Genomic DNA, 26,892 nt, shown 5'->3' with positions numbered 1-26,892 from the left:
ATGCTGTTTCTTCCAGTAATTCTCTGGATGTTATTGATTTATTATTTTTCATTGAGTCCATGCACTTAGGAGGAAACAGGATGTAATATATATGCACTCTCAGAAAACTGCTTTAATGTTGTAAATAATATCCCAAACCTTTAATGAGTCTTTCAGAGGCATCTGCTTTGCAATACAGAATTACTTAAGCACTGGAAATCCAATCTACAAATATTTATTTTGCAACTTCTATGCACATGCCTTTTTTTTTTTTCTTTTTATCCCATAAGTAAAATAAGCCCCTCTGGAAAAATACATTAATTCAATACTATTTGCTGAGCATTCACTATATGCCAGGCAGTGAGCCGGGACCATAGCTCCCAAAGGGAATAAGGCAAAGACCCTGCCCTCCAGTTAGGAAGAGCCAGATGGAAGATGCAGCCAAGTTCACAGATGGCTAAGAAGGTAGGATGCAGTAGGACTGGAGAATGAAGACTCCTAACCAAGCCTTGAGGGAACGAGGGAAGGCTTCCAGGAGAAGACAACCTAATATGACTTCTAGTTAGGATTCGGCCAAGGGAAAGAATGGACAGAATCAAGGAAATACTATTGCTTAATCACATAAACTCCACGAAAGTCAACAATGGAATAGTACCCGTATGAAATATCATGAGCTAGTGTTAGAATATGTGCAGGTTTCATGATATAAAACAAACGTCTAAAAAGTTTTCTGAAAGTCTAGGGCCCCCAAAAAGAATAAAAGAAAAGCTGACACCACACACTCACTTACTCAAACTAAAGCATATTTTTCCATTACAAATACTATATATTTTCACCAACTCTGGAAAAAAAACAAATGGACGTTTTATGAACTCTAGAAGAATTTGTTCCCTAATTCCCTCCTTATGCTCCTCCCCCCACCCCCTTAAACTGCAGCATGAACCTCTGGTTTTGAGTACCACCTTCTCTGCACTTAAAACTTTCAAAACCTAATTGGAGATAGCTATAGAGGAAGAAGAGGCTTGATGGACTCAGACATGTTTTCCTTCATTGGTGTTTAGATTATTTTGACAGCAAGCAGACCTAGAATTGGAAATGGTTCCAAGCAAACTCCCCAAAGAATATCAACAAGGAAGAACAGCCACTGAGCTCTACAAATCTACTTGCAACAAACTCTTACACGTGCATAAGAACCACTATATGAAGTTTAATCCTTACAGGAAAACAATTCAGAACTCAGGTACACTCACTTGGGCCTCCCCACATCATGGAGGACTAACATTAGTAGCTCTTCAATGTGCTATGCTAGGAAGCAAGATCAAAATAGCAAGCAGGGAGCACCTAGGTGGCTCAGTGGAGTAAGCCTCTGCCTTCGGCTCAGGTCATGATTTTCAGGGTCCTGAGATCGAGACTGGCATCCAGCTCTCTGCTTGGCAGGGAGCCTGCTCCCCCCTCTCTGTCTGCCTGCCTCTCTGCCTACTTGTGATCTCTCTTTCTGTCAAATAAACAAATAAAATCTTCAAAATGGCAAGTAGGAAAAGAAAAGGAGCCTTCTGAGATTCATTCTTTAGTTTGTTCATTCAAATACAATGCAGAAGAATACTTTCCATAAAGAAATTACTCAATTTAGAACACTCTCACTTGTGCTGTTTGGAGAAGAACTGCTTGACTCTGTCTAAGAGTGGACATTTCCAAGGGCCCCAAATGATGGGACATTGGGAAAAGACAGAGTTTGGGGGCCATTAGAGAACAGGAACATTGACTGCTACCATATTGAAGTGACTTAAGAGGAATCAATTTGAGTTGCTACAGTCTTTCTGGTTACATGGTCTACGTGCCAATCCAAACAGCTTCTAATGTGCTCTTTTCAAAATTTAAGGGGAAAAAGAGGAAAGGAAAATTAGATTTCAAATCTGCCCTTTAATGAAAGACTATTAAAATGATTTATCTTAACTAAGTGACCTTCAAATTAGAAGCTGTATGCATTCTTATAACATTCTGAACTCTACATATCTAAATTAGATAGAAAAATATTTTTACACATATAAAAATACACTTAATTTTGTGTATCTTATAGATATACCATGTATTTGTGACACAATAGTCTATTGAGATGCTGAAAGTAATGCAAAAAAATATACACATATATTAAATCTATTAGTTACAAATCAGGTATGGCTACATGTAACACTACACACACACACACACACACACACACACACACACACACACGCACATGCCCGCAAAATAACAGTGACTTAGGCAGACATGGTTTTATTCTCCCACATGAGTCTGGGGAACTAGTCTGACCACTAGCTCTGTAGCCATCTAAAACCCAGGCTACTTGCAGATTTCTGTTCTGTCACCCCTAGGGTATGGTCCTTATTCTCACGGTCCAAGATGGAACTCCAACCATCCCATCCCCTGTATAGGAAGCAGGACAGAGGTAGGGCAGGCCTCCAACCTCTAAGGACACTGTTGCACATACTACTTCTCTTCATTCCCACTGGTCAGAATTGACTTAGCAGCAAGGTGGGTTAAAAATGTAATCTTCATTCTAAGCAATGAGGTAGGCTTCCAGAAGCAATAGAGCTGGATTGTTTAAGAAAGGAAAGCATCACATGGAGAAGGAGAATGGTCTATGTCTGGAGAGAGTGAGTAAAGCTTCCCTGAGGGGGAGCCCCAGCAATGGCAGATCTCAGAGCAGTCCCTGGGTACATGCCTAGGGCTCAACATCGCCCCAACAGCTGCCACAAATGCCCCAGTGGCTATGGGTGGCATGAAAGAAGTAAACAAGAGCAACAGCAAAGTCTGCATCTGAACTGATGGTTCCAGTCAGACCAGGACAATGAGCAGCTTGTCCTTCACCAGGGTATCCTAAAGACCAGAGCCTTTCCCCATGTTCTGGGGGACATATAAGCACTTGGTAAGTGGGCAGTGCCTGCATTTTCATTTCCACCAAGACATACACTTGGAATTGTTCCCCTAGTGGTAATCTACAGTTGGTTAAATGCACTCAAACTCACTCTGTACCCTTGAGACCCTAAGCAAGACTGCTCTTGATCAGAAATAGGGATAGGAAACCAATTTTGTCCTTATGATACCAACTTGCACAGAGGAAAGCATTGCTTCAGCTTGGTATTAACATTATAGTTTTATAAGCAACAGCATTAACCCAGGTGATGTGACACTTCTCTGTAATAATTTTCCCTGGCACATTAATTTACGCATGCACACCTATACTGAAGAAAAGTACTGGGAGTTTCCACCAGAACAACAGACCTGAAATGAGCACTGAAAACCATTCATAGCTAGGATTTCACTTGCCACCCCCTGGTTATCTATTTTAGCCTTTTACATTGGCAACTTTTAATTTTTTGCAGTTCAATGAAAATAACAAATAGCTTAGTGATGAAAAAAAAATACTCCTGAAATACATTATAGCTCCGTGTTAACTGGAAATGAATACCATCTCCAATGGGTTGACACAATGTGTGACTTTCTGGTACTCCATCCGACTGACGTCTCCTAGGAACAAAGCAGAGGGATATCCATGTGCATCTCTTTCCGAGAAACAACACCCTTTCTTTGAGCTGACATCTCTAGAAGGAACAACTCAGAGCCAGCCAATGTGCAAAACACTCTCCCTGCCGTCACACTCTTAGGTGGGTCAGAAAGTCAACCAAATTCTACTTTCACAAATAAAACTAATTCCTATAATATGAGATGGGAGGCTGCATTCATATTTTGAAGACCGAACATTCTCCCTCAAGTAATATAAATTTATAGCTATGACTTTTCCCAGCGCTCGATCGACTGCTCATGGTATATGAAAGTAATTAGGCTTCTCTGAAAGCCACAGCTGCATTGAGAACTATATTTGAGTAAACACAAAAGAAAAGCATTCCAAGTGTTACTTTTAATGTTTCCATAAAAGTTAACATCTATAAAAATATTGCTTCCCGTTTTATGTGTAGAAGCCAGCCACCCTTAGTTACTGAAAGGGGACTGTGGAAACACAGCGGCTGACACACTGCCATGAGGAAGAGTGCAGAATTCTGATCTAACTCATATCTGGCCAGGCTCTACGTCGAGCGAGTCCTGCAAGATATGGTACCTACATACAGTGAAAACGACCTCTGTAACTCTAGTTCATGAGAAGCTAAACATACAAGGGACAATGGCCAGACCATATACCAACCAAAAAAAAAAAAAAAAAAAGAACTCTGACCCACAATCCAAAGGAACCACTCTGAAAAGCCAAACCACAATCTCTTTTGCAATTGGTCCCAAATGGTGAGGATTTCAATAATAACTGCCTGCCAATTTCCCCAATTTCTGCCCCTGGCTGCCAACTTTGGAGCAATCAGAGAAAGCAGAATAAGCTCCCCTAACCAACCACACAGGATGTCCTGCTTCCAGCTAGCCTGGCTCCGGCATCCTCATGCCAACCCCCTCTACTTGGGGCATATCTGAAGCCTTCCCATTCCACCTCTTTAAAGCTTCCACTCCCGTGATTACCTTTGAGTTCCTGCCAAATGCAAGCAATGGTGGCTGACTCTCTTGCTCTAGAAAACTCTAAATAAATATCCTCTGCTATTTCTCATTTGGGTGGTTTTTGTTTATTTCCACACCTGGTTCTCCCTGGTGGCTCTGCCTGCCTAGCAGCCCACTCAGCTTTCTCCTCCCATGGTGCAGGGTCTTCGCTCTTCCCTGCTGCCTTGGGCTGTCTTTTTCTCTTTCTTTTCTTTCTCCCTTTCTCTCTCTCTTTCTCCCTTTCTCTCTCTCTCTCTTTCTTTCTTAGATTTTATTTATTTGACAGAGAGAGAGAGAGAGTACAAGCAGGGGGAGTGGCAGGCAGAAGGAGAGGGAGAAGCAGATTCCCTGCTGAGCAAGGACCTCAATACAGAACTTGATCCCAGGACCCCGGGACCATGACCTGAGTTGAAGGCAGATGTGTAACAGACTGAGCCACCCAGCCGCCCGTAGTCTGTCTTTCTGAAGGTGAACTGCTCTTCCTCTATTCTTCCAACTGTATTCTTCGTCAGTATTTCTCCTCCTTCCTCCTGCACTTTTTGTTAATCTACTGTGTCCTTTCCCATGTCCCACACACGCCACCAGGACAGCAGGGCAACCGTCACAGGGCACCCACGGGACTAAGCACAGTGAGGTGACTGTGAGGACAGGATATGAAAAAGTCAAGACATTGGCTTTGCCAAGGAAAGGGATCATTACAGTTCAATTCACCTACACTAAAATTTGAGCCAAAACTGGGCAGCTAAGATCTGGAAGCTGAAACAACAAGAAAAAAGCCAGGAGCCAATAGCAACCGATAGAGGGGTCAGAAGTGGCCAGCATCAAGAATGTGGACAAAGGTGAGCAGAGAGGAGAGGAATGGGAGGAAAATGAACTCTCCATAGGGAGATTAAGGCAAGGACACTTCGTTAACCATTGTTTTCTTGATTCTGAGCTCTAGCAAACCTCAACGAGCCATGTCTTAAAGGAAAAGAACATGGAGGGTCACCAAGAGTTCTGTCCAAAACTTATTCTCCTTTGCAACACAGTCTCTATATAGTAAAGCATTTACATCCCATGCAAAGGATAGTAAAACACTTGTCAGCAACTTCCTCTTCTATGGCTCAGAAAAACTCTCTTTTTTCCATTTGTCTTCAATCTCACCTTTGCTATCGATTCTTCTAATCCTTATGTTTCTCTTTCTCACAAATAAAAGTCTGCTCAACCATGTTACACTCCCAAATGACTAACTTCTTCTTCTCCCATCATTAACCACAAAAGCTCTTGAAAGCATCTACTGAACACCTAGTCTCTGCTGTCTCCTCAGCCAAATAAAAAGTTGGCTTCTTCCCTCTGCCATGCTAATAGAATTGCTGTCCAAGGTCACTATGGCCTCGGGCCCAAACCTGATGCCTCCCTTCAGTCCTCATAGGCCACATGCTCTCCTGGCCCATCTTGACTTTCTTCAGCCTTCGCCTTTCTGGCATTACACTCTCCTTCAGGACCACGCTTCTTCAGCTTAGCTACTTCTTATTTTCGCAGTCTCACCCATTTCCCCTTTGCCCATCTTTCAGTGTCCCCTGCTATGGAAACTTGACCTAGTCCCCAAAATAATCCATGCCAGTTGCCATTTCCTTCCAGATCTCTGGAAACAGACAAGATTAAGTCCTCCTTTGCTGTTCTTGGTATTTGAGTTACTCCTGCAGCAGCTTCCCTTGTTGCCTCATAGTAAAGTAATCTGCATCCCTGTGTTCCACCCCTCCCTTAGTCTGCAGGCTCCTTGAAGGCAAAGATGCAATCTTATCTTTGTATCTCCAGGTCTAAGAATAGAACTGGACACATAATGGGCATGGGCTCTGGAGTCTGGCACCTATAGAGTGAGCATGGTTTCTACTTCACAGCATAATGCCTAGCATGCTGGTTGTTATCATCATCATCAAGAGATGAGAGTTAAATTCTACTGAACCTAATAATATGAACACAGGTGTAAGCATTGTTCCCTGTGAATTTTCTGCAGTATCTGATTTCAGGTATTTCAGTGGGGAAAAAAAAATATGCTTTTAATTACCTGGAAGATACCAAAAATCAAATTTATCAGATGCTTCTGATGTTCTCAGTTTTGTGCAAACTGTTTCTTATATTATTACTTTATATAGCACCATTTCTATCTCATTTCGTATAGAACCATAGGATGTCTATGTATGCTGGAAGGAAAGGGGAAGAAATACTGAGGAAATGAGAGGAAAATAGGGGCAGGTACACAGAAAATAGTCAAAGTCAACTGCAGACAACCTTGATATGGAGAAAAGGATAGGACAAGATTTTTCTCACAACTCTGCATCCCAGAGCCCTAAATACTTTAATTGTCTTTCAGTAACAATGGTGAGAACTTCTGTTATAAAATTATTTTTACAACAGCTAAGAGGCCTCAATGTTTAATCATTATGACATATTTAGGAGTGTGGTTTTATTATTTTATACGTAAGAGACTGGGGCTCAGAGATACCCAATAGCTTACTGAAAGTTCTGCATTCAGAAAGCATCAAAACCACATCTGAACTCTGGTCTTTCAAATTCAGGAGCCCTAACCCACTTTTAATCTCTCCAAAAGACCACATGAGGAGATAATTAACCACTACCCAAAGAAATTATCCAGCTCTTCCTCCTTGACAAAAGAGCTGTTAGATTCTAGGAAGATCCAAGTTAAGTCTAAACCTAAGTTCTCAGTTTCTTATACCAAGGAAATGCAAGGGATTAAGTCCATTAAGTGTTTGCATTTAAGGGTAACTCTTAGGTCCCTCTTCTAATAAAGTCTGAAAGAAAGTGAACCAAAACAGGTTATCAACTAACTAGGCTTCATTCTTTTGCTTTATTTGGACCCCATCTTGAAGTCCCAAAGGACCAGGCTACAAAATTTGTATTTGAAGAAGCTAAAACCAACCAAGTGGTATTGAGCAAAGAGCCAAAGAGTCTTCTAGCCAAGAGGAGGAATGACAACACTAGATTGCCAGGCACAAAGAAAGGAGGAATACAAGAGGTTCAAAATAAAGTGTGTTCACAGCTGTTGCTATCAGGAAGACTTCAGGGAGAAACTGGCATTAGAGCTAAGGATATTTAGATCATATTGTTTCATCCTAAAATTGTAAAAATAAAAGTCTGAGAAGATGTACAATTGTAAGGACCTGCCATCCAAGTTACATTGTAGAAATGTTATTCCAGCTTTCATACTGCAGAGTACATAGGAACTTCATATTCAGAAACAATTAGATGATTTCTGAACAACTTAAAGAAAATATATTTTCTAGATTAATGGATAGCAATTGAGTAAATGTGGTTTTTGCTCAGAAATCCCAGAAATAATTACCAGTATGAAAGGTAACCATCAAGCAAAATGACGATGATTTTCAAGTTGGCTTTTCTCCCCTCTCAGAGTTATTAATAAACTTACCACATTTTGGTTGAAATATTCATTCACAGGGAATATTAATTTATCCAAAATGAATAGAATTATAATATTTAAACATGTATTTTGCCAACAAAAAATAATTTGGGTTGAGTTTTTTTAGCATACATAATTCCACTGGGCAACAAAAGTCACTTCATCTTCCATCTTGTCAGAAGAGCAAAGAAAAGCAACTGAATTTTAAATGTTTAATTAGAAGCAAAATCAAGTTTATATAATGATATACTGCACTGCTAGCAAGTAATAAAAATAAACATCTTTGTACATTATCAACACTGAAAAACACTGTCAAATTTCACTTTGCTTACAGATGGCAGAAAGAAACTTCTATAGTATTAAATGGCTTTTCAGATACCACTTCTGAGTTTGGTTGTTGTTTGTTTGTTTTTGTTTGTTTGTTTTGTTTTTTGTTTTCCCCAAGAACTTGGGGTTGGGATCATTTGAGGCATTAGAGTTTTGACAGTGACATTTCCTTGTAATTGAGAGAAGTTTGTGAAGTTCAGACATGATTGTGTTTGCCTTTAGCAAACACACCGTTCGCATTTTGAGAAAAGCTGCTGATGCAGTCCTAATGAAACTGTTCCAGCCCTGCCAAATCACCGACAGATGTGCTTGCCTGCCAAGGGATTTCCCTCGGAACGTTCTCATTTTCTCCTATCTGTTTAGAGAAAGTTCATTTAAAATCTGTTAAAATGTATTAATGTGCAGCGTTGCACTGTAGCTTTCTGTGGGCATCCTGGTGAAAGAGGAGTTACATGAAGACGAACACTGGGATATCTACCGAAAACTTAAGAGATCCATCCAAGACAGAAACCTTCCCTGCCTAGAGCCTTCCAGAAGGGAGGCCTCATCCGGCCCACAGAACTTATGCTGCATAATTGCATAGATTATTCCAACAGAAAGAGGCTCTTCTATTGCCCCACACCCACTGAAAAACGTGTCTGTGGCTGACATCTAGAGAGACGAAATGACTGGCTGACAATCACAAGGTCAGCTGTCCAGGGACCATGGGGCCACCCGCAAATACCAGTTGAATGAAGAAAACAAAAGGCAGTTTTTACCTATTAGTTTTGCACAAAGGATGAGGCTCCAAGGTCCTCTGAGTATGGACCTAAAACTTTTATTTATTATCAAATCAATGTGTTCTACGGTTCGTATGGCGACTACGGAGGAATCCAATTTTGGAAACTTCATTAGAGTTGCAAACACCTTATCCATTAAGGGGAGGTTTAACACAGCTTTCTTTAGTGAATTAAAATTGACTTGTGGGTGTTGGCGCAAGCGTTTAAGACAATATCACGATGATGGTACCTCCAAGGAAGTAAAATGTTTAATCCTTCAATTTTAAAAAGCCCAGGTTTTTTTTTTTCTTTCTCTTTTTTTAAACGAATGCAATACTCAAGTCTGAATGGAACTGGTGACCACACTCATGCCTGGATCAATGCAAATGCCCATCTACCAACTGAAAAGTATAATGAAGAGCTATTATTCTTACCTATCTCAGCTCCCTTCCTTCTGGGCAGGATTTCCCTCCCTCGGTGCTATTGACATTTGGATCAGATGCGTCTTTGTTGTTGAGTGCTGTTCTGTGCATTGTGGACACTCATGCCCTGTACCCACGAGATGCCAGTAGCACACTCTCCCCGGTTAGGACAACAAAAATGTCTCCAGACATGGCTAAATGTCTCCTGATGGTGAGGGGCAGGACAAATCACCCCCTGTTGAGATCCACTGCTCTAAGAGGGTTTCCCTGCTGCACTGGTGAGGCTGCCGATCACCTCAAGCGCCCAGCAGGTACTTGGAGCTCAGCAACCACAAAATCAGGGCTTCCCAGTGTCCACCATTCTGTCCTGCTGAGGGCACCTGTTGCCAGTTCTTCTTCCCCCGATCTCTTCTTTAATTCCATATGCTACCCAGCAATCTCTCAAACCTTGCTTTTTCCCCTTGCCTAAGTCATTCAAAGTACATAATTGCTTACAACTAAGGAAATCTACCTGATAAAAAGCTAAGCAGAAAATAATCATCCTAAGAATACCCTCTTCCTTTTTTCAATCTTCTTCCTTTTCTTTTTATTGTGCTATATGAGAAGACAGATAAGAGCTGAACCTATTATGGTAGTCATTTCACAATCTATGTAAATCAAACCATCATGCTGTGTGCCTTAAACTTATACTATACACTCATGTATACCAATTATTTCAATAAGACTAGAAACATTGAATGCAAAAAAATATTATTTTCATTTGTGTGGGTAAAAAAAAATTGAATGCATTTGTTATATATTAATAGTACAATGAGGCAGAAGCATAGAATCACACTCCCTCCAAAACTAACAAAAATAGCAAGGAAATGAAATGATAAGCATTTTGAAAGACTACACTATAACCACCATCTATAAAATTGGCAAATTAGTAGGTGATTTTCCTAAAAGTTTTTATTTATTTGAGAGAGTGTGTGTGCACAAGAAGGGGAACAGCAGGCTCCCCACTGAGCAAGGAGCCCAACTTCGGGCTTCATCTCAGGACCTTGGGATCATGACCTGAGCCAAAGGCAAACACTTAACCTACTGAGCCACCCAGGTACCCAGAAGAAGCATGAAAGAAAGAAAGGAAGTACAAAGAATACTTAGAATTCGCAAAAATACACTAGAAGTTGTAAAGGTAGGGACTGAAGGAAGGGGCAGATGAGACCTGGATAAATTCAAGGAATAAAGCTTTATTACAGAAACCCCTTCATATTATTTTAAGATGCTGCCAATATGTACTACTGTGTACATACTGATGTTCTTCATGTGAAAAGATGCTCCCTCTGGGAAAATCCATTAAAAAATAGCATCTCCCCACCTACAGTCTGGACTGAACCGGTCCCGCACGAGGCACATCCTTTGTGAGCAGAATGCAGACTAGATTTTAGTTCCCGCTGAAGCCCCCTCAGCCAGGTGCCTTAACACAGAGACAGCCCATACAACAGTCCACGACAGCCCTGCCAACAGAGGCAAAGGACCATCCGGGCTTGCTGATTTCCTGAGCAACATGCCAAGTGAAGGAAAGTGGCCTAGTCCAAAGGTGTAGAAGAGTCCTGGTTGAGGAATGATTACAGGATATTTAACAGGATCTCAGAGGATAGCACAGGGACAGGATATTTAATCGAGTCTTGGAAGACAGAGCAGGGCTCAGGTCTACACATGTGGGCTGTGCTCAGCCCCACCATAGTTTTCCATTCCCACATCTGCACAATGTCTATAGCAGTGGTTTTTCAAATTTTAAGATGCACCAGCATCACCTGGAGCACTGATTGCTGGGTACCATTTTCAGAGTTTCTGGCTTGGGAAGGCTGAGGTGGGGTCCAAGAATTTCCTTCATTAATTGATGCAGCTGGTCCCAGGGCCTCTTGGAAAACCAGCCACCTTTAGAAAAGTAAGCAGAAAGCAACACCCAGTTCTTAAACTTAGGTCTCAGAATTTGGAAGACAAAGTCACCCCAAATAATCTGAAGAAGGGCCAAGGGAGATCAATTTACACAAATCTGGAAATAAACACAAACACCCATCTGACTAGTAAGCAGGATACAAAGAGAAGGCATGCTTATCTAGCATGCAGACAAGTCTGTGATGGAAAGGTGGGAGGAAGAGAGGAGTATTATGCAAAGGACAGATGAAGAGCTCAGCTGGAAGTAAATATAACCCAAAGAAGAGACACAAGTTCCCCATGAGTGCTTTGTAATATTAAAGAACTTAATAAGAATATTCAATGAGAGTTCAGAGCTGAGAAGATGAAAGGAAATTCCAAAGCTAAGCAAACACTCTGAAAAATATTATGTACCACTGAAGATCTAATAAATAAATTAGAAACAGAAGTGGAGGGAAAAAGTCAAACCTAAAAACCAAATTAACAGAGTGATGACAAAACTCAATATAATGAATGAATAGAGGAAAGGCAAGAAACTTGTTAAAGCAAAGCATTAATTTGGAACAAAAGAACAATTGGTATTCCCTGAAACAATGGACCAGGGAAAGGAACACTGGGGTATCACACAGAAGCCTGTCCCTAAAGGAAGAAGAGCTGAATCCGTAGGTGGAAATGATATATCATATTGAGAAAAAAAATGTAAGACTCCGCATTAAGACATCCGAATTAATCTATTAGACACCAAGGATAAAACCAGAGTTATTCAGGCATCAAGAAAAAGGTAGCAAGTCAATTCCAACAGGGAAAAAAATCAGGCTGGCCTCACACCTTCCATAGCAACATCCGATCTCTAGAAATCATGTGGCAAAATCTGTAAGCTTCAGCGGGAAAGAAAAGGAAATCCAAGAATATCATATCAGCAAGTTATTATTCAAGTATAAAGGCAGTGGGTAGATATTTTCAGAAATGAAAAATCTCAGAAAACACAACGTTTATGAGACTTTTTTTTGGAAAAAGGAAAACAAACCTTGATGATAAAAGTTACACAACCAAAATAAATCAAAATAATCCTGGAATGTACAAACTACAGTGAAAGGAGCAGTTAACGAATGGTGGGTCCAAATGAAAATAGAAGCAGAACTAAACAAACAGGAGAATTACATTTACAGAACAGAATAAGGATGTTCCAACAAAGTTGGAAGGTAGTAAGAAAGGAGTTGAAAGAAATGAGAGAAACCCATCACATCATCTTCTCTAGTAAATGATATTGTCTAAAATTGATGTGAAAAACTCATAAGGACTCCAACTTTTTAACGATTTCATATTTTTTCCTAAACCTTTAGAAGGTCTTTTAGAAACAAATACCTGTGATTAAAAAAAAAAAAAAAAAGTCTGAAGTTTAGCAATTCCTTTAGTTTTGGTTTATTTTTATTTTAGTCAACTGAAGTAAAATTAAATGTTTTTAAAGATTTTATTTATTTGAGAGAGAGAGAGAATGAGAGAGAGTGTGTGCACATGTGGGGGGTTTGGTTTATTTTTGGTTTAATTGTTGGTTTGGTTTAATTTGGTTTAATTATTTTGGTATAATTTGGTTTATTTTTATTTTAGTCAATTGAAGTAAAATTAAATGTTTTTAAAGATTTTATTTGAGAGAGAGAGAGAATGAGAGAGAGTGTGTGCACATGTTGGGGGAGGGGCAGAGGGAGAGGGATACAAAGCAAGTATATATTATGGTCTCTGGGTTAGTTTCATTCTTACAAGGTTAATAATTACTAGCTATTTTTCTATTTTCTATTTTCTATCTTTCTACCTGTACATGTGTAGTAAGATATGTTCTTCACATGTTCATGGTGGCTATTTTTTGGGTGATGAGATGTAGGATGATAAGTTTTTTCCTTCTTTATAATTTTTGGCATTGCTTACTTTTTTTAAAAGTAGAACTAACATACAGTGTTATATAGTTTCCAGTATACAATGTAACAATTCAACAATTCTATACATTATTCAGTGCTCATCTAGATAGTTGTACTCTTAATCCTCTTCACCTATTTCACTCATCCCCCCATTCACCTCCCCTCTGCTAGCCATTAGTTTATTCTGTGTATTTGAGTCTGGTTTCTGTTTTTCTCTTTTTTCCTTTGTTTTGTTTCTTAAATTCCACATGTGAATGAAATCATATGGTATTTGTCTTTCTCTGGCTTATTGCACTTAGCATTATTCACTCTGGATCATTCCATTGTTGCTGGAAATGGCAAGATTTCATTTTTTTTATGGATGAGTAATATTTCATCATATTACACTCTCTCTCTATATATATATACATATATATGTATACACACACACACATACACACACACACATACATATACACCACAGCTTTCTTCTTCATTCCTCTATCAATGGACACATGGACACTTGTGCGGCTTCCATAATTTGGGTATTGTAAATAATGTTGTGATAAAAATAGGGGTGCATACATCTTTCCAAATTAGTGCTTTTGTTTTCTTTGGGTAAAAGTAGTGGAATTACTAGAACATATAGTAATTTTATTTTTAAGTTTTTTGAGGCACCTCCATACTGTTTTCCCTAGTGGCTGTACCAGTTTGCATTCTCAACCATGCATGCATATTTTTAATGATAAGCATAAGTCACTTGAAAAAAAAATACAGTCATCACTCTAAAATGAACATATAAAATATGACACAACTTTTCTGACTTAGCAACTGCGTAAAGTGAATTTTTTTGATGATCAAACACCTTGAAGTACCTCTATATGATGCATCATTCTAAAAACACATCCTCCTTTTAAAGTAGACTAAAAGGAAATGGCGTATAAGAATGAGCAGAATAGAACCCAGGCAATTATGATGGAAGGCTCTGTGTTTCATTTTCTTAAGTCTCTGGCTTCCACTCCTTTAATCAGCACTACCTAATATTTATTGAGTGTCTACGTTGTGCCAGGCAAACTGTTCACATACTTTATAGGTATTTTATTATTTAATCATCAGAGTAACTATAAAGTGATAGTAGGAATAATGATGATGATGAGAGTAATAGCTCAGATTTATTGAGTGCCTACTATGTGCTAAGCATTGTTCTAAGTGATATGTACTGAGTAACACTTTCAGCGGGAAGTACTCATCATAATGGAAGTCCACTGTGTGATACAAAGCTCATTAAGGTTAGCTTTTAGAAATACATGGTTTATATTAGTATATTTAGAGGAAGTGCCCAGGTGAGCCTGACCTTGTGTGAAGAGAGAAAAAAGCTGGCCGAATCAGGGAAATAATTGAACACTTTGGGTCCCAAAACGGAGAGGAATTGAGACTACAGTAGGGCTCTGACCATGTTGAAACAAAGACCTTGGTCAACAGCTGGTTGTCCTGGAAACAGAATTCCAACCATTATACTGAGAGAAAATCACATGCTGAAAAGGGAAACAGTAATTAGAGTTGGGGGCCAAACGCAGAGCCTAACTCCATCTTGGGAGGCACTCTAGGCAGAGCTTCAGATGTACTTTTGCCACAAATAATTAGTCCTGAAGGGGAAGGATTTGGTTTATGTATGAAAGGGTCAGGTTGAAATGGCATGTTCAAGAGTTACGCTATTTTGAGTGTTGCTTCCCCTGGAAACTCTGACCAAGTAAGGGTAGGTAGCGAATTACATAGGTGCATATAGCCTGATTCCACTTACCAGCTTCTCCTCTATGTAAGGAAATGGCATGAATAGGAGACAGAGTAGTGTATGCTATTGGTGTCCTATGTGATTGACCATGGGATTTAAGAGATCTTGGCTCATTCGTCCCACCCTCCTTCAATTGCCCAGGAGGTCTGGACATAAGCAGAGGGGAGAGTAACCAAGAACCAACAAGTTCAGGTAATATCACACCCACTTTATGAATAACATTGTGCTTTTATCATGTCGATTTCACAGATTCCACATCTATCAGGAAGAACTGTATTCAGAGGGCAAGTAACCCATCCACAGTCTATTTGAAACAAGATCTTCATGAATTGATTCAGACTCCCTTCTGTTTGCTTGCGATTTCTCTCTTCTCTGAAATATTTTGGCTAGGTATTTTTTAAATGATTTCTATGGTTGTGTAAGTACTTTTGTTCATATCTAAATTATTATTCTGTGCTCAAGGACACACACATGCGTGCACACGCACGCACACACACACACACAAAATATAAACAAGAAAGGAAGATAATTTCCCTCAAATAATAATGTCCATGAATTGAAAGCTTGGGCTGTAGCTTTAATGTGGTTTGGTTTGGTTTGGTGCAGTTCTACAGAGCTGGCTTTGTAAATTAAAGCTGTGATCCCTTAAAATCACTGTGATAAAAGTGCTTTGAAATCATACTACTGACAGCCATAATAGAAACAAATGCCTCCTTACCACTCATAGCTCAGCTCTGGTGAGAACAAATCAATAGAGTAAAATGCTTGTGGCTTCTTAGAGAAAGGTTCCACCTGACAGGTATCAGGAGATCAAATATTCACACCGCTTAGGACCAAGAATTGTATGGATTAGGACATATTTGAAAAGGCAGCAAGAGAAGGATAAAACCCCACCCTGTGAGGCCTTTGGTCACTATTCCTTTATCTTTCAATTTGTTCATCTCCTGTCTCTGTCCTTCAAGTTAAAACTATACCAATAAAAGACACATTTCCTGCATCAAGGAACTCTCCGTCCAGTGGTGGAAACAATTAATACATGATTTTGAGCTATTGTTCTGCTAGAATTGTGCACATGGGGTGCTATGGGAACACAAAGAAGGGGTACCTATTTTTGCCCTTCTAAGGGGGTTTTGAGGAGGTTGCCTAAAGAAGCATTTAGAAACAGACACTTCAAGAGGCTGGGAGAGGAAAACAGAAAAAGCAAGGACCTCCAAGATTTGGGGCGTGTGAACTTTTTATATGACATAGTAATTTGGTCACTCTATCATAAAGTTTCTAAGCGAAGCCCATCCTACACACCATTCCAGAAATCAGAGGATGTTATTATCCAAATTTACCTGGCTACTTTTAAGGCAGCCCAAGCTCTAATTTCTCAAGGATGATATTCTTCTTGCCCATAACTCTTACTGGAGCCAGAGGTACCAAGTCCTTCTACCTAATTTCCTGCCCAATGAAGAATTCTCCTTTATGACATTCTTAATGGATGTTCAGCCAATTTCTCCTTAATTTTTGGCTCCTTAGCCTCTATTTCCTTTGTGTTACAGCACATGAATTCCCTTTTGGGAAATTTCACCCTATTGTAGGCAGTGTTTGTAGGATAGTAAATTCAGTGCCCTACCATTTCACTACAGGATTTGAGGAGATCCCCAGAGATCTCTGGTAGATATTCTGCTGTCCCCATTCTACATGGACAAAGGATAAACATGTAAATTAAATTCAGGCAGCCAACTCTACTCTTCCAGAACCTTAAACCTTAAATAGGATGACTCACCACTCACTCGTCCATTATTACAATGGCCTTACAGTCAAGTAGATTCCAGCTTGATTCCTTTCCTGTTTCTAAGCCTGGTCCTGCTGGGTGCATCTTAGTCTGTTAATTCCCTGATAACCTTCTAATAAATTCCAGTTAACTTATGTTAGCCCAAATTGCTCTCTATTACTTGCTGCCAAGGAATTTTAATTCTGCTTGAATCCTTCCACTCATGGAAATATAACTACATTGTAAGGCTGAATATCCCACAGGTATACCTCTGAATTTGCTACAGTTATTAATTCAAGCTAAAAATCAGCTTCCCTGTTACTGGGGTCTGTCATCAGGAGCTCGAAAAAATAAATGTTAGTCCTTGTATATGATAACCACTTTAGTATCTGAGGACAGCAAGTAATTACTAATAACCACACCACAAAAACCAAGTTATCCCTTTCTCAAGTTGGAAACTAACATGACTTTAAAGTCCCCAGACCACAGAAATCAGAGAGCTGGATTGTTAATGGGAATCTTAATCATTTTCATTGGGTCCCATGGGACGTAAGAAGACACTTCCTCAAAGAGTCTCTTTGAAAGAGAGTACTTCCATGTTTATTGTTTGCAAGGGTTGGTGAGTGGTAGAATTTGTTGACGGGATCCAGAAGGCCTCCTTATCATATAACTCTTAGGTTTCTCCATATTCCTCTCCAGTCTGCCCCCAATTAACAGTTATCTTCTCTACTGAAGTTGGAATAATTGGTGGTTATTTTCAGAGCAACTCATCAGGATGATAGAGATTGATTATTTTTAATTGAGGTAGTGGAGGTGTTGAACATTCGCTGGGCTCTGAGTAAATGTTGCTAGGATTGCAATTTCCCAAGCCAACTGTCTGATAAACATCATGTCCTCACCATTTGCAAACAATCCAAAGTCACTCCTCCCCCATTCACATATTCCCCTTTCTCATCCTAATATCCACTGTAACTACACGTTTATGAGTCTGTATTCACTTCACTACTTCAGGAAAACATTTGTCTGTAAAAATACATATATTCTTGAGCAATAGTAGGTCAGAAACCTGAGTTTTCATGACAATCAGAGGAGAAGCACGGGGTAGACAGAGAAGAGTCCTTCTTCTCTAGAGTCTTCACAGTCTGACGCTCATGCAGCTTCTTCATTGCAACTCAAGGCTTCCCCTCTTCCAGCCCCATCTCCTTATTTCTTTCAGAGAGTGAGAATTTAGGGCAAGTAATTCCCCCATTTCATAAAGAAAGGAGCTCCACTTAGAGTACCATGCTTCCTTGTGACGGAGCTGTCAAAGGAGCATAGTATAATGGCCATCTTCTCTCTTGCCTGCACATACAGAGGATGACTTCCTCTCCTTTTTCCTTCTCTCCCTTCCCCTACCCCTTCCCTCCCCTCTTTAGTTCAGTGGACACTAGCACCAAGGATTACTGTCCCAGCCTGAGGAGGCCTGAGGCAAGTAGCCTGGACCTGCACCAACCATCACTGAACAGGAGTCCTTTGGCTCCTTTTCCTCTAGTGCTTTGGGTGTTCTGACTTGGCTGCACCTCCCACCACTCAGGTGAGATGTGACACTCGGGGCTGAGGAGAAGTAGACAGACTGCTCTGGATCTAGATCACCTCAGCTACTTTAATATAGGTAAAACCATTGTGTTCAGTGCAAGTGTTCAGTGCAAGTCACCACGGTTCTACTTGGGGACTTAGGGGCCCAGGGCAGACTGCCCCAAGATGGGCTGCTTTGGCATAAAGATTATTTTGAATTAAAATTAAAATTCACTCTCCTGAAACTGTTCCAAAGAATAGAAATGGAAGGAAAACTTCCAAACTCATTCTATGAGGCCAGCATCACCTTGATCCCAAAACCAGACAAGGATCCCACCAAAAAAGAGAATTACAGACCAATATCCTTGATGAACACAGATGCGAAAATTCTCACCAAAATACTGGCCAATAGGATCCAACAGTACATTAAAAGGATTATTCACCACGACCAAGTGGGATTTATTCCAGGGCTGCAAGGTTGGTTCAACATCCGCAAATCCATCAATGTGATACAATACATTAATAAAAGAAAGAGTAAGAACCATATGATACTCTCAATAGATGCTGAAAAAGCGTTTGACAAAGTGCAGCATCCCTTCCTGATTAAAACTCTTCAAAGTGTAGGGATAGAAGGCACATACCTCAATATTATCAAAGCCATCTATGAAAAACCCACCGCAAATATCATTCTCAATGGAGAAAAACTGAAAGCTTTTCCGCTAAGGTCAGGAACACGGCAGGGATGTCCGTTATCACCACTGCTGTTCAATATAGTACTAGAAGTCCTAGCCTCAGCAATAAGACAACAAAAAGAAATTAAAGGCATCCAAATCGGCAAAGAAGAAGTCAAACTATCACTCTTTGCAGATGATATGATACTATATGTGGAAAACCCAAAAGGTTCCACTCCAAAACTGCTAGAACTTATACAGGAATTCAGTAAAGTGTCAGGGTATAAAGTCAATGCACAGAAATCCGTCACATTTCTTTACACTAACAACAAGACAGAAGAAAGAGAAATTGAGGAGTCAGTCCCATTTACAATCGTACCCAAAACCATAAGATACCTAGGAATAAATCTAACCAAAGAGGCAAAGAATCTATACTCAGAAAACTATAAAGTACTCATGAAAGAAATTGAGGAAGACACAAAGAAATGGAAAAATATTCCATGCTCATGGATTGGAAGAACAAATATTGTGAAAATGTCTATTCTACCTAAAGCAATCTACACATTTAATGCAATCCCTATCAAAATCCCATCCATTTTTTTTAAAGAAATAGAACAAATAATCCTAAAATTTATATGGAACCAGAAAAGACCTCGAATAGCCAAAGGAATATTGAAAAAGAAAGCCAAAGTCGGTGGCATCACAATTCCAGACTTCAAGCTCTATTACAAAGCTGTCATCATCAAGACAGTATGGTACTGGCACAAAAACAGACATATAGATCAATGGAACAGAATAGAGAGCCCAGAAATAGACCCTCAACTCTATGGTCAACTAATCTTCGACAAAGCAGGAAAGAATATCCAATGGAAAAAAGACAGCCTCTTCAACAAATGGTGCTGGGAAAATTGGACAGCCACATGCAGAAAAATGAAATTGGACTATTTCCTTACACCACACACGAAAATAGACTCAAAGTGGATGAAGGACCTCAATGTGCGAAAGGAATCTATCAAAATCCTTGAGGACAATGCAGGCAGCAACCTCTTTGACCTCAACCGCAGCAACTTCTTCCTAGGAACATCACCAAAGGCAACAGAAGCAAGGGCAAAAATGAACTATTGGGATTTCATCAAGATTAAAAAGCTTTTGCACAGCAAAGGAAACAGTAAACAAAACCAAAAGACAACTGACAGAATGGGAGAAGATATTTGCAAACGACATATCAGATAAAGGGCTCGTATCCAAAATCTATAAAGAGCTTATCAAACTCAATACCCAAAGAACAAATAATCCAGTCAAGAAATGGGCAGAGGACATGAACAGACATTTCTGCAAGGAAGACATCCAGATGGCCAACAGACACATGAAAAAATGCTCCACATCACTCGGCATCAGGGAAATACAAATCAAAACCACAATGAGATACCACCTCACACCAGTCAGAATGGCTAAAATTAACAAGTCAAGAAATGACAGATGCTGGCGAGGATGCGGAGAGAGGGGAACCCTCCTACACTGTTGGTGGGAATGCAAGCTGGTGCAACCACTCTGGAAAACAGTGTGGAGGTTCCTCAAAAAACTGAAAATAGAGCTACCCTACGACCCAGCAATTGCACTCCTGGGTATATATCCTAAAGATACAAACGTGGTGCTCCGAAGGGGCACGTGCACCCGAATGTTTATAGCAGCAATGTCCACAATAGCCAAACTGTGGAAAGCGCCTAGATGTCCATCAACAGATGAATGGATAAAGAAGATGTGGTATATATACACAATGGAATACTATGCAGCCATCAAAAGACATGAAATCTTGCCATTTGCGACGACGTGGATGGAACTAGAGGGTATCATGCTTAGCGAAATAAGTCAATCGGAGAAATATAACTATCATATGATCTCTTTGATATGAGGAAGGGGAGATGCAAGGTGGGGGGGTTTGGGGGGAGGTAGGAAAAGAAAAAATGAAAAGATGGGATTGGGAGGGAGACAAACCATAAAAGACTCAATCTCAAGAAACAGACTGAGGGTTGCGGGGGGGAAGGGGGACGGGAGAGGGTGGTGGGGAAATGGACATTGGGGAGGGTATGGGCTATGATGAGTGCTGTGAAATGTGTAAACCAGATGATTCACAGACCTGTACCCCTGGGGATAAAAATACATTATATGTTTATTAAAATAAAAAATTAAAAAAAAAAAAAATTAAAATTCACCAAAACCCAGCAGATGCAGGAAAAGCTCTCTGCTTTCCCCTTCAACTGCTTACATTTCCATTGGAAAGTAGAGCCCATAACAAGAAGAGAGCTATTAACAGAGACTCACCTTTACCTAAGTCACCTATCCCCATAATAGAACAACCTTCTTTTTCCAAACATCTCCTCTCACCTTCTTGCTAATGGCCTCCCTCCCCTTTGTGTCTTCAGACCCCTATCCCTCTCCTTAGCTCATGTAAGTATCAAGTGGCCTCTCTGTCTCTGGGATCTCAGGTCTCTGTGGGTTCCCTGTACATACAATGAAGTTTTAGTTAATATAAGCGAGGTTCGTTAGGGTGAGGTCTGGAGCCGATGACCAAGAAAGAATTCTTGAGAAATCTTTGGTGCAAAATGGTAGTTTATTAAGGAACAGGGACAGGCCCTTTCTCAGGCAGAAAGGGGGAGGTAAGGAAAAGGGAGGTTTCAAAAGAACTTTCATATGCTAAAGAGGACCTACAAGATACCAGATACCAGAGGCCTTGCCATTGTCAGGTTAAGGTTCTTTTTCTTTTTTTTTTTTTTTTTTAAGATTTTATTTATTTATCTGGCAGACAGAGATCACAAGTAGACAGAGAGGCAGGCAGAGAGGGAGAGAGGAGGAAGCAGGCTCCCTCGATGCTCGATCCCAGGACCCTGAGATCATGACCTGAGCTGAAGGCAGAGGCTTTAACCCACTGAGCCACCCAGGCACCCCAGGTTAAGGTTCTTTATCCCTCTAGGAAGGCATTAACATTAAGAGAGTTGGGAGATTCCTGGAAGAGCATCAGGTAGGTTCCAACCCAGGAGTGGGAGGGGGGTTGGGAGGGGAGGGAGGGGGTTGCAGGATGTCAGCTTCTGCTTTGTCCTCAGCCTGCCATCTGTTCCCTCATCACATACATCTATTAAATTTGATTTTCTCCTGTTAATCTGTCTCATGCTGATTTGATTTTAAGTCCAGCAAAAAGGACCACAGGGCAGAGGAAGGTGTTCCACCCCGACAAAGTCCCCAAAACCCAGCTAAGAGCAAAGGATGACTTAGATTTCCTTTGGCCTCCTGAGTGTGTGTGTGTGTGTGTGTGTGTGTGCACGCGCCCATGTGCATGCGTGAGCACACGTACGCAATTTCCAGGAAGAAAGGAAGCTGGACCAAATAGACGCTGGGCCCAATATCATCATAACAATATCACAAGCTCACACTCCATCCTGATGGTACATATCGGATTTTTTTTTTTTTAATTTTTTATTTATTTGTTAGAGAGAGAGCGAGCGAGCACAGGCAGACAGAGTGGTAGGCAGAGGCAGAGGGAGAAGCAGGCTCCCCGCGGAGCAAGGAGCCTGATGTGGGACTCGATCCCAGGACGCTGGGATCATGACCTGAGCCGAAGGCAGCTGCTTAACCAACTGAGCCACCCAGGCGTCCCGGATTTTTTTTTTTTTTTGACTAATGAGAAATTGTATGTCATACAAAAGAAAAAAAAAATCCTTAATGATGTACATCCCTATTTGGCTTTGCATTTCAGTCATAATCACATAAACAGAGAGACATACGAATTGAAACACTCTGAAGGAATGGGATGATGCTAAACTAGTAAAAACCATGACATAAAACTTTAGTTTTATTAATTCTAAAATAACTACCTTTCTTCACATTTTACTATTTCATTAAATGAGAGTTCTTTTCAAGTGATGTATATTTAATGCAGGTTTTTAAGTCTCCGATAACTCTTACTACATTGTTGCTGTCTTTTATAATTCATATTATCTTAGAACTAATGAAAATTGGCAAATTCAATCATTTGACCTCTGGACCAGAACTGGTGTGGCATAAACCCATCCAGGGAAGCCTCCAGAGGTTCCAAATATTTTTCCTGATCCTGCTGAAATTTTCTCCCATGCGGGTTTTATGCCCTGCAAGGGACAAGAATATCCTGACAATAGAGTAGATTAAAGAACATTGGGGAGTCTCACCTTCTCCCCAACCTTAAAAATTGTGGGCCCACTCCTGCCAGGTTTGAACTTCTGTCTGTTGTACAGAGCAAAACAGTGTCCCCTGCAGACGAAGAAAGGGACAAGGGGACAGACTCCCTAATATTCACCCTGAGAATTAAACAGACTCACCCACCCAGCATCTTCCTGGGAGCAGGTATTTTCTTCTGTTTTCTTTAAAACAGTCCTGTGAGAAGGTAAAGGCTAAGAGAAGGTAAAAGCTAGACGTACTACAAGGAGGGGACAGTTGGTTTTACACAGGAGTCTTATTCTTCTGCTACCAACCCAGAGCAGCCCACGGTGGACAACTGGTTCCTACAGGTGGGGCGAGAGGGGTCACACACTACAGGGACACAGGAGGGGAATGCAGGCACTGCCGCTAGGTGGTGTTAAACAACGCTCAGTCACGTGGTGAGACAGGTACTTGCTTAAATTCCTGTTCCGTCCTTTTTTATTATTATATCAAAGGGAAAGCTTCAATATGGTACCACATGTCTGAATTGGCTGTCTAACACTTGGACATCTCCCCTTTTAACACAGGGAGACGAGGCCTCAGGTTCAGAGCCATTATCAGGAAACAGCTACTACCTTGAATTAATTTGTGGTAATTTACTTTCACTACGTATTTTTGTGTTTCCTTTCTCATCGTGGTAGGTGGCAAGATTTCCCATTTAAAATAGCGGCAGGATTTCCTTTCAAAACTTAACGGTTTAAAAGTGAGTTAATTCAAAGAAATACTCAATACACGTTAATATATTAAATATACCAGTGCCATATACAGATACGGCAAAAACTGCATACGGGGTTCATGGATGACTCTCATGCCACTTTGGGCATTGATGCATGATTAGATCCTGTTGCTTCCAAACCTCCTCAAAAGAAAAGAGCATTCCACCTGACAGGTGTGTGAACTCACGCCTTTCCCCCATATGGGAGCAGAGGCAATCCAAAAAATCCACCAGCGCTGTTTTTAATCCTGCTACTACCGCTGGCTCCCTACTCCCTTACACATGGAGTTTAATCTTTTGCTTCTGATGAGAAAGAAATTTTCATAATTCCCTCCATCCAGCTCAGGCAGGTATCTCCCTGCTCCACCTATAATATGCCCATTCATTTCTACTGAACAGCCTTCTTTATGTTGTACCCCCCAACCCTCCTGCTGGACTGTGCTTCAAAGGTCTTCTTTCTTACGTGCCATGCAAGAATAAGGTTCCACTCTTCCTGGTATCAAGCCCAGAGCTCTTGCTATGACTTCTACATGCTGCAAACTCAAAGCATGTGTATGTAAGAAAGAACTTTATTCCAAGACTTTGTGGAAGGAAAGTAGAGTGATTGAATACATTGTTCTACGGTGATTTCAACTGTCACTCTAATCTGATCAGTCTCTAACCAGCTAATCGGTATTTAATCGGTTGTTTTAATTTTTTTACAAAGCAGCTAGAATGCAGTGGTGGCTAGACACGACACAGACAAATAAAATGCATTATTATTTTTATTATATTTATGCATATGAGTTTTATTTTACTTTTGTCAAAACTAGACTCACTTTCACCCCACTAGTAATTTGTTTGTATTAAACCAGTATTATGCATTTGCATGGTGAAAACAGTTAAAAATGTCTATTCATTGCCAAGTTTAAGTTATATAATAAGTTGTTAGATGTACCACCTTCATCTGCCAAATAATCTTGTGATTCATTTAAATATTTGTACAGTGCTTCAATCATTGACATTGTTTCTATTAATTAATGATACCAGGGTTTAGTTCTAAGGAATAAATAAATATAAAAGTAGATACAACAGAACAACTTCTTGCCTAAAAGAGGAATCTGACTTGATCACCCTGAAATATAATTCCAAATATTGCCACACAATTCCCCATAGAGTAAGGCCCAGCAGCATTAATAAAACTCTGGTTTAGATTTGAACATGGGTACAGTAGGTTCCAAAGCCTTATGTAAGTATTTGAACAACCTGACCTTATTTCAGCTTCATTCAAGAACTGTCGGGGACAACCAGAGAATCAACATGAGAAATTATTAGGGACCCACACAGTACCTACCTAAAAGGGCCCAGAAAACTACCAAAAGTTTAAAAAGATACTAATAACAGAATCACAACACCTCAAGACTGCTCTTTGGTCCTTAGACATCCTTGCTGCATGACCTCAAGGCCACTTACTCTCAAGTCTCAATTTTTTCATCTGCAAAATAGGAGTCATCGCAGCTGCTCGAACATTAGCCTGAGGTATAAATAAGACAATGCCCTGAGGCTTTAGCTAAGGGGTCCCACTGCTCCTTCGGCTACTGAGATCTCTGGGGCTTACTCAGCACAACCAGTGCTGCTCCCCTCATGGTCTTCTCTACATCCTGCTGAGGTTCACTGATTCATCAAGTGCTTGTTGAGTACCTCAGGTGGGCCAGCTGCTAGGAGAGCCCCCTGCTACATAAACCTGCAGGTCCAGTTTGAAACAAAAAGCCATTTCTCCCATGAGAGGATGACTAGATTTGCCTTTAAACAAAACATGCTCAAGTAGGTATTTGTGTTGAAACCAAGATCAAGCCACCTGTGGAAATATTCCATGGAACCATTAAGGAAGAAATGGCCCTTAGTCCAAGCTTCTCATTTTCTATCTGATGAAAGAAAACTTGTTTACTCATTAGCTTCAGAACAGTGCCTGCTATTTACATAGCAGTGGCCGTTCTGAAGCATTATTTTGTGTAATAACGTCCAAACCCATTCTGGACTAGGCCTAAAGATCTGCCTGCCTGAATATCACTACCCCCTCATTGAACCATGGAGTCCATCTACCAGAAAGAAGATGGCCAACAAAAGATCTCTACATAGAACAAACCAGCCAGTAGCTTGGTTTCATTCTTGTCCTGGATCTTTAAACTGGTCTACCACACACCACAGTCTGAAAGCTCCCTACATGTGTGGAGTGGAGTGGAAGGCACTCCAGCTCTGTTCTAGGCAGTGACATAAGGATCCCTTATTTGCTCCTGCACGGGGTTTTGATCCCATCCCTCTTCCTGTTCTGCCTGGCTTCAGAGCTCTTGGCAGGATGCCCTGTTATACACCTGACCCTCACTTGCTCTATCTAATGACTCTCACCCACTGAATACAGCTCAGAAATAATCCCTGCCAATCATGGCTCCATACCCAAACCTAGGGCTTCCTCTCCAACTGGCAGCCTGGTGGGCTTTCTATGGCCTTCAGAGAAGAATGATCAAAGAGAAGAGAGGTCAAACAGACACATAAAAAACATCACTTGGCATCAGGGAAATACAAATCAAAACCAAATGAGATACGACCTTACACCAGTCAGAATGGCTAAAATTAATAAGTCAGGAAATGACGGACATTGGCAAGGATGAGGAGAAAGGGGAACCCCCCTACACTATTGATGGGAATGCAAGCTGGTGCAGCCACTCTGGAAAACAGTTGAAAATATTTTCAACTGAGAAAGTTGAAAATAGAGCTACCCTATCACCCAGCAATCACACTACTGGGTATTTACCCCAAGATACAGATGTAGTGATCCAAAGGGGCACCTGCACCCCAATACCAGCAACATCCACAGTAGCCAAACTATGGACAGACAGAGCCCAGATGTTAATCGACAGATGAATGGATAAAGAAGAT

This window comes from Martes martes, assembly GCF_963455335.1.
Source record: "Martes martes genome assembly, chromosome: 1".
Classification (NCBI taxonomy): domain Eukaryota; kingdom Metazoa; phylum Chordata; class Mammalia; order Carnivora; family Mustelidae; genus Martes; species Martes martes.
This window is presented reverse-complemented; position numbering follows the sequence as displayed.